Source organism: Protopterus annectens, chromosome 7.part1 (assembly GCF_019279795.1).
Source record: "Protopterus annectens isolate FY-2018-M chromosome 7.part1, PAN1.0, whole genome shotgun sequence".
Classification (NCBI taxonomy): domain Eukaryota; kingdom Metazoa; phylum Chordata; order Ceratodontiformes; family Protopteridae; genus Protopterus; species Protopterus annectens.
In genome coordinates, this window is record NC_056740.1 from 301,382,890 (window position 1) to 301,391,542 (window position 8,653).

Consider the following 8,653-nt stretch of genomic DNA (forward strand, 5'->3'; position numbering starts at 1 on the left):
CTGAGTTCAACTGCTGTCACTTAATATGTTTAAATGAGTTCTCAAACTTACTGATGCTGGTAGAGTAGTGGCAGACAAAACATTTTGCATTCTAGCCTTTATGACACCAACAGCCAGGTAACTTTATGACAGTGCCAGACACGCAAATGTACAGAAGTCTGATTTCTATCTCAGAAGATACAATTTAGGATTAAGGTCAAAGTGTTCACTGAAACAGTTGCAGCTTGAATCCACCTACGAGTGAATTAAATAGTCGGTGTAGGATCACTGTATCATGACTGCCATAAAGTATCTTAAGATCTTTACTTATGAACACAAGTGGTATAATCGAAAGAACCTTGTCCATCATCGATTACATGGAGATCCAGACAATAATTCACAACGGGGGCACCCGTGCGCGCACACACACACACACACACACACACACACACACACACACACACACACACACACACACACAGTGAATTATTAAAGGCAACAAAGGCCACCAGTGACAATTATTAGAAAAACAGGAGGAGGATGCACTCCTGAGTGTGCTGTCTTCGGATGACTCATTAAACCAAGGCGCCATCTCCTTGAGTTGGTGATAACTCAGGTGTATGTAAAAGACCCAATGGCATTATCAAAAAGAGTCACAGAAACTCCCTGATACCCTGGCCAAATTTCCCCTAGTAATATAACTACCACCTTGGATTTCCCCTGAAAAGAGACTACTAGCCAAGTGAGACTAACCTGGTCAACAAAGGATAACTAAAATAAATAAAATTAAGACTTAACAACAGTTCACAGCAAGTGTTTTCAGTACAGCCCCCCCCCCCCCATATAGCCTGTTTCAGTCACTCTGTCTCTGAAACTCTAAATAGCTCTGTTTGGCACATACATATGCATGACAGATGTCTGACAGCCACAAGTCTGAGACCCAGAACATTGAATATGGAAGTGTGGTCAGCGCAGATAACAATGATCATTGAATCTCAACGTAACACTATTAAAGTGTTTTTACAGTATTTACTAATATAGTGCAATGCTAAGTTTGCTGTAATTCTTACTAAGAGGAATATTCTGTGATGCAGCAATCATGATCTTAGCACACACTCAGTAACACTCGCACCTCAATGATTGATGCCTTCAGACTCAAAGCTGTGAGTTTCACATATCAAATGACACTGCTATGGAGTGCATGAGGACCTGCTGTTATGTGTGCAATATCTTTTACTTTAAGGGATGGAAGTAAGTTTTGTGACAGCGTTTCTGCTTTATGTTTTTTTATCTGACTTTGAATATGGTAAGTTCCACTACACTAAATCAGAATATTCTGAGTTCTACTGCTGCCACTTAATATGTTTAAATGAGTTCTCAAACGTACTAATGCTGGTAGAGTAGTGGCAGACAAAACATTTTGTATTCTAGCCTTTATGACACCAACAGCCAGGTAACTTTATGACAGTGCCGGATACGCAAATGTAAAGAAGTCTGATTTCTATCTCAGAAGATACAATTTAGGATTAAGGTCAAAGTGTTCACTGAAACAATTGCAGCTTGAATCCAGCTACGAGTGACTTAAATAGTCGGTGTAGGATCACTGTATCATGACTGCCATAAAGAAAAATCTGAATAATTATAGAAACTGTGCGCTTTGCTATCATGAACTGGAACTCCTTGCCCTGGGCAAATGTGACCACCTGGTTTGTTATGATTGTTCAACTGAGATGTGTGCCCTGTGTGACCAGCACTACTGTGTAGTGTGTCAGAAGGAACCGGATATTTTCTTTGCTTATGTCAAAGCCCAGTCAGAGTTCAGGTGACTTCTTAAAGCACTAATGTTTTGAATGCCCAGGTTCAAAGTCATTTTATACATTTGAAGAACTGGAGCATCACACGAAGAAGCACCATGAGCTTTTGTGTTGCAAACTCTGTGTTAAGTATCTTAAGATCTTTACTTATGAACACAAGTGGTATAATCGAAAGAACCCTGTCCATCATCGATTACATGGAGAGCCAGACAATACTTCACATCGAGGGCACCCGTTATGCAAATTCTGTGATGAATGTTACTTAGACAATGATGAACTTCTGAAACACTTGAGAAAGGATCATTATTTCTGCCATTTCTGTGATTCTGAAGGCACACAAGATTATTACAGTGACTATGAACATCTTAAAGTACACTTTTGTGAGCAACATTTTCTTTGTGTGAAGAAGGAGATTGTCCCTTAGAGCATTTTACTCATGCCTTCAGAACTGAAATAGATTTCAAAGTACACAAGGCGGTTTACCATAGCAAGAACAGAGCAGAGGATTGGCAAAACTGGCTGAACGATCTTCAGTTTAACTATGCCCCTAGAAATCAGAGAAAGGATGAAGGTGTATTTGCAGGAGGAGACCATGAAAAAGTCAATAGGATTAACAGGCATGAAAGACCAGGGCGAGGAGGTGCACAAGGTGATCAGACCAAAAGGATAAGCTGGCGCTACCATGGAGAAGAGGAAGATCAGGAATTTACAGCAGCAGTGAGATCGTCAGTTGCAGTTAGGAGACAGAGAGAATGTAATAGATCTGAAGATAAAGGTATTGGCAACACTTGGAGACAAAAAGAGAAGGGAATCAGTGTGATGATAAGGAAAACTGCAGCTCCAGATGCCAAAGGAAACATCAGTCAGGGGACAAAAATTGCAGCAACCCAAGGAGACAAACAGAAGTGATGCAATCTGAGGCAAAAGGCTGTGGTAATACAAGGAGAAAAAGAGATGGGAACCAAGGTGAACTGAGGAACAAGGTTAAAGCAGATGAGGAAGAGAGTGCTGATTATTCATAAAACATTAAAGCTATAAAAAGTGAGGAACTAAGGGACACTGCAGAAATATGTAACCTTAAAGGTGTAATGAAGCCATCCTGTGCTATAGGCTCCAAACAGGCCACAAAACAGCTGTTACTAGCTCTAGAAATAAAGAGGATTTCCCAGTTCTGGGCAGTGGAACTGCAATGACAACTCAAATATTTATATGTCCTTTTAAGCCAGTACCTTTAAAGCTGAAGGAAAAAGATGTTCTGTGCTTATTCTCAACATGTTCAGTCCCAGTCATTTGTTGGATAACTGCACCACATATAGACATTGCAAAGAAGAAGTCAACCTTTCAAGAAGAAGACTTTCCAGCACTTGAGCCTAAAATCAAATCACATAATCCTGTGTCTTCATGTGCCTCTGCATGGAGTAATAGTTCAAATAAAAAAATAGGTAATCCTCTCATACATTCTAACAGCAGTTGCAGTCCAAGAGGTAAAAAGGTGCTTCAATGAGCAGAAATAAAGGAGGTGTTAAGAACAAAATCTATTGATTATTTATTTATAGATTCTTATTAGGATAATTGCCCTTGTGGGCCATTTTAAGTCTAGCCAATTACCCCATGTGAAATTCAGTCCCTGCACCTTGTGTCTGCAAGGTAAACAAATTAACCATTCTGCCAACCTCACAAAAGGTCATCTCTTTCTTATGAAGAAGACAATGGAAGTAGAATGAGTGTTCAGGAATTCAGAAGTGCCCCAGGTTTGTTTGATATTTCATGTCTCCTCCTTAACACAGCCATCCCACAGACTGTAGGGAAGTTTGATAAGGAAAAGAAAGTAGGTGCTGAGAAACAAACTGCACCAGGTCAACCCCTGAGAGCCACTCAAATGTTAATACCAACCAAAATCAGAATGTGTGTGACCACAAATCAGCACGTGAAAGCTTCTCATTAAATGTCTCACCTACGATTAAGACCACTTTAATCAATGGACAATCAGAAAAAAATGGACAAGACCAATAACTGCTTCAAATGCCACCAAGGTTTAAAAACACAGAAGTAGCAGCCCCTTCTCCCTTATCAAGGGAAGAGTTTCCAGCACATGGAAGTCCTGCTTTACGAAGAAACCCTCCTCCAGGTTTTACCAGACCTCTGCCATTGACAACTCAGAACCCAAGTATCCCCCTCCTACCATCCCTCAAGATCATCAGTACCTGCTAGTAAACCTATTCCTGGTTTCACCAATGGTCTGTCAACTAGAGACCTTCCTCCAGAATCTGTGATCCCTCCTAAACAAACTATGCCACTGGCTGGGGTCTACACTGTGCCTGAGAACTTCCAGGAGAGGAATATTAAACTTATTCAGACTATAAAGGATTACTTGCAGAATGACAAGTCAAAGTTCAAATAATTCAAGACTTATTCTGTGAGGTTTAGGCAGGGGCAGATTTCTGCCACCGAATACTATAGAAACTGTAGAGATCTCCATGGAAAAAACTTCCAGAAACTGTTTAATGAGCTTTTAGTACTTTTGCCAGATATTGCAAAGCAACAAAAAATACTTTCTGTTCACAGAGATTTCCAAACCACAGAAAAACAAAAATCTAAGAATTCAAACAAGAAAAAAAAGGATATTCAGAAAACAGATTCAGACTCTGAACATGATTGCCAGATTTGTGTCATCCACAAGCAAGTGCTAAATAGAAAAGATTTTATTAGCAATAGAGGGTTACACAGTGAAGATGATGAATTCCCTTCACTGAGGTCACTAAGCCAAATAATCAGACAGTTGACTCCATATTCACTAAAAAGTGGGGAATTACGTACACAGTTCTAACTAGTTAACAAAATAAGGTAGTTTACTGAGTAGCATTTTAGCAAAGCATTTGGGCAAGAACAGTATTCTGCCCTAGGAAACTAAGTTCATTATAGAAATTGTGGTTTACTTTGAATCCCAGGAAAATAACTGTGACAACTCTATACTAGAATACTGGTCACCACAAACAGGAATTAGAATTAGTAGAAACAAATTTCAAGCTTTATTCAACAGTTTAGTACTTTCATCCAGGTAAAGAATTTCTTCAGAACTGAGTATAAATTACAAATACACACACGCACATATTTATCTTATTAAACAGTCATGTGACATTTGTGGTAATTTAAATTATTTAAAGGCACCAGGTAAAAATCTGGAATTTATAGAACAGCTTGAAACTACTACACCCTTTTTTTGAAGTGTACCTATCACTGTTCCAAAATATATATATATTTTCTAGATGGCACTATTACAAATAACAAAACTACTAAAATTTTCACATTAACTATATACAGGAAACTGACGTTTTCTAATTCTTACCTCCACTATACAAGTAACCATACATACTTTCAAATGACAATTTGTTAGACTGGCAAGGATAATATCAAATTATTAGATGTTTTTGACAGAGGATGAAGTTTTAATTAATAAGTTTCTTGAGAGAGGTTATCCCTTAAAAATGTTAAATAAGATAAGGGGTGAAATTATCTGGGGGTGGGGCACATAGTTTGTGCCATTACATGGAAAATCAAAAATGATTGAAAGTAGTTACAACTAAGGACCTTTTATTGACAAGAACCTTCAAAGGGTTGTTTTTCTAAACTACAACCAGGATTCCTAGGCAACTAAATACATCTTAAACACCAGCTGGGGGATTTTTTTCTGACTTTCTTGAGGTAAGAAATAGACTAGGTAAGAAACCTGGTTTTGGATACTGAAGAGCAAATAACATCAAAGAGGAGTTATAAAAAGCAAAAAATCAAGGAAACAATCCTGAGAAATAGAGATGAACTTATAAATTTTATTACTGCCGTCAGTGTAAATTCATATTGAAAGCTGAAACCATTGACACAAAGGCAAGGGGCAAAAAATAAGAGCCATGAAATTTTATAGGTCTGACAGTAAAGGGGGTAATCTAATTGGATAAATGGAAAACCTGTACTTCCTTTTGGTTTGGGAGAAGTGAAAAAAGCTTCAGGTACATAGGTTCAAAGGTAGATACTTGGCTAACTTATCTGAAGGGCCATTTTAAGCCTAGCCAATAACATAAGGTCAGAATCAATGTCTGTATCTTGTGTCTATGAGGTAAAGACCCTAACCATTATGCCAAACCCACCCCCCCATTCAGAAAAATAATATACAACTGTTTATATGATATAATTAAGAAGAGGGAGACAGTTGCTCTTTATAGACACACTTTAGAATGTAACATAGAAGAATGTTTTGCATCTTGAAAGATGTCCCAGCTGGCCCTAGGGAATGGGCCTTGAATCCTAAAAAATGAGGTTAGAGAGTTGCCAGGCAGCTAGATTTGGATGCAAGAACTCCTACTGGTCTAAACAACTGTATTTCCATTGGCAGTATCTAAAAATGAGAGCTACAAAGTTATAATACATTTTAGTAACAGACTGATGACTGTACACCATTGAGATGTTTCAAAAATTAATTTTTATTGCTATTAGTTTCACTTTTCCAATTTATATTCAGCAACATGTTTTTACTACTTACATTTCACCGTTTAGTATTTTAAATTATTTTAACCTGGTGCCTTTAAATTTCAGTTATCAAAAATTTTACATGACTGTTCAATTATATACATATGTATGTGTATTTGCAAGTTGTACGTGGTCCTGAAGAAGTCCTTTTCCTGGATGTAAGCACTAAACTGTTGAATAAAGATGACATTTATTTCTGCTGAGTCCTGTTTGTGGTCTCGGTGTAACTTTATCTTTTTAGCTCTTGGGTCTCACAGTTACATTTATTACTACTTCTTTGCTTTTTATGAAAATGACTGTTAAAAATAAATACTTTCCTTAATGCATACAACATACTTGTCAAAACCCTTAGTTGTGCCTGCAATTTGCAAAGATGCTGTCTCTCCTTCTTCAAGACATTTGGTCATATTCATCAATGAAATGAAATATTGATTGTAAGATCTCCTGTTGATAATTACAAAACTCTCCCTCATTTATAGGTTCAAAGATAAATACAATGCAGTCAGTCTGTAGTCCATTAAAAGCCTAGCCAAAAAAACTTTTTATAAAAGAGTATTTGTACATCCTTTGCATTAACACACGTAGAAAGTATTCCAAAAAATGTACTGCTGTATAAAACATTTCTGCATGTTTACTATTGTACTTATGTTCAGATATACTATTCTTTATTATAGCACAAAACATAGCAGACTGCTAAAATTACACTAAATGTATTTTTGACTTAAGGTTCCATCATTGCACGTGTAACTTATTGGTTTACATGCAGTTAGAAAGAAAGAGCTTGAGTGATGTTTTCTGATCTCCAGTTTTATATCTGTCAGTGTTTATACTATATGCAGAATCAAGCTGTTTGTTCCCTTTAAGACTACAGAGTTTAGGATTTCATAATTTGTGTTTCCTGAAACATAGTTTAAAGCCGGAGAGAGCACACCAGCAGTGCAAGGCTGTAATGCATTCCACACATTTAGACTGGCTGCTACACAGTCAGGGACCAAAGGTGGAGGTGTCTCAGTTTACATCAAAAATAAATATACTTCAAGGCTGGTCAAACAGGACAAAGCACTTGAGCTTCTCTATGTTCAAATCACCATAGACAAAATCCCATGCCATTTCCTTGCCCCCTCTATGACCTAGGCAACCCATAACACATAATTAAGCTTACTGGAATAACTCACCATTCAACAGAATACCATATTCATGGGCAACTTTAATTACCCTGCTATTAACTGTGAACCATATGCAACACCAAATGTGCAGGCACAGACATTCCTGGATTTTGTAAATACAAACTCCATGGACCTGATTATCAATACGTGAGCATGGGACAAACATACTGTATATAGTCTTCACTAATATGGGTGAGTGCTGCACACTCCCTAGTGTAATGTCCTCTCTGGTAAGGTCATAGCACAAAATGGTCTCCTTTGAAGTGTGGTTGCTCTGGCACAGGCCACAGATATCTTGCTGTAGGTCTGGAGATCATACTATAGTGTACCATCAGATATGCCCTAGCAGCAGAAACGGTTCTTTGGCAGTCCAAACATAGGTTTTATGATGTTACATGACTGTGTCCATGCAATACGTATGTCATCTCTGTGACAGTCTGGGGGTCTGTGGATGGAGGTCATCAGCTGTAGCTCCAAGATGTATTCAGCATCATCTGCAGTAGTCAACAATGGATAGCATTATGAGTTGTCTGTTACCTACATTCATTGAACTGGGCTATTGTGGTCTCTGCAGGTAATCCTTTATGCACCTTTCCACTAGATGACCCTGTAGAAAATCACCTCACAGAAAATATTTATATAGAGAACATTTGTGTCATGTCTAGGAATCATGGGAACTGAATGGATGGCGCACAGACACATTGCATGTAATAGCTTGTACACTGCAGTCAACCTGGCAGTTGAAGGAGTGGAAGCCCTTCTGGCTGATATACTGAATGTCATGTGGAGCCATTGGGGCCTTAAAAGTAATGTGGGTACATTTAGTGCCCCTAGAATCTCACGGGAATGGGTTATGTCAGGGAATGACCACATAGTGGTGGTTTCCTCTTTACTGCCCCAGGAAACTGAATATAGTCTTCCATATGATACAGCATCACATCAAGGATCTGGTGTAGGACTGATGAGGTTGACACCTGCAAAATTCCTAACATGTTCCCTGTCAGATGCTGAAAGGTCATCATAGCAAGGATAGTTAATTCTGCACAAGCCTTCATGTCCATTGAGACAGACAGTCTACACACCCCCTTGATTCCATGTGAGGATGATTTATATCTGTTAGCTCCCATACCCCATCTCAGTCCAGAAGATAGTGGTGGATTATGTCCCTGTCAT

At 38.3% G+C, this 8,653-nt stretch overlaps 1 pseudogene; it reads left to right on the top strand.

Moving 5' to 3' along the window:
* LOC122807579 overlaps positions 1-4,620 on the top strand; it is a 44,387-nt pseudogene extending 39,767 nt beyond the window's left edge.
* The last annotated feature ends 4,033 nt before the right edge of the window (positions 4,621-8,653 follow it).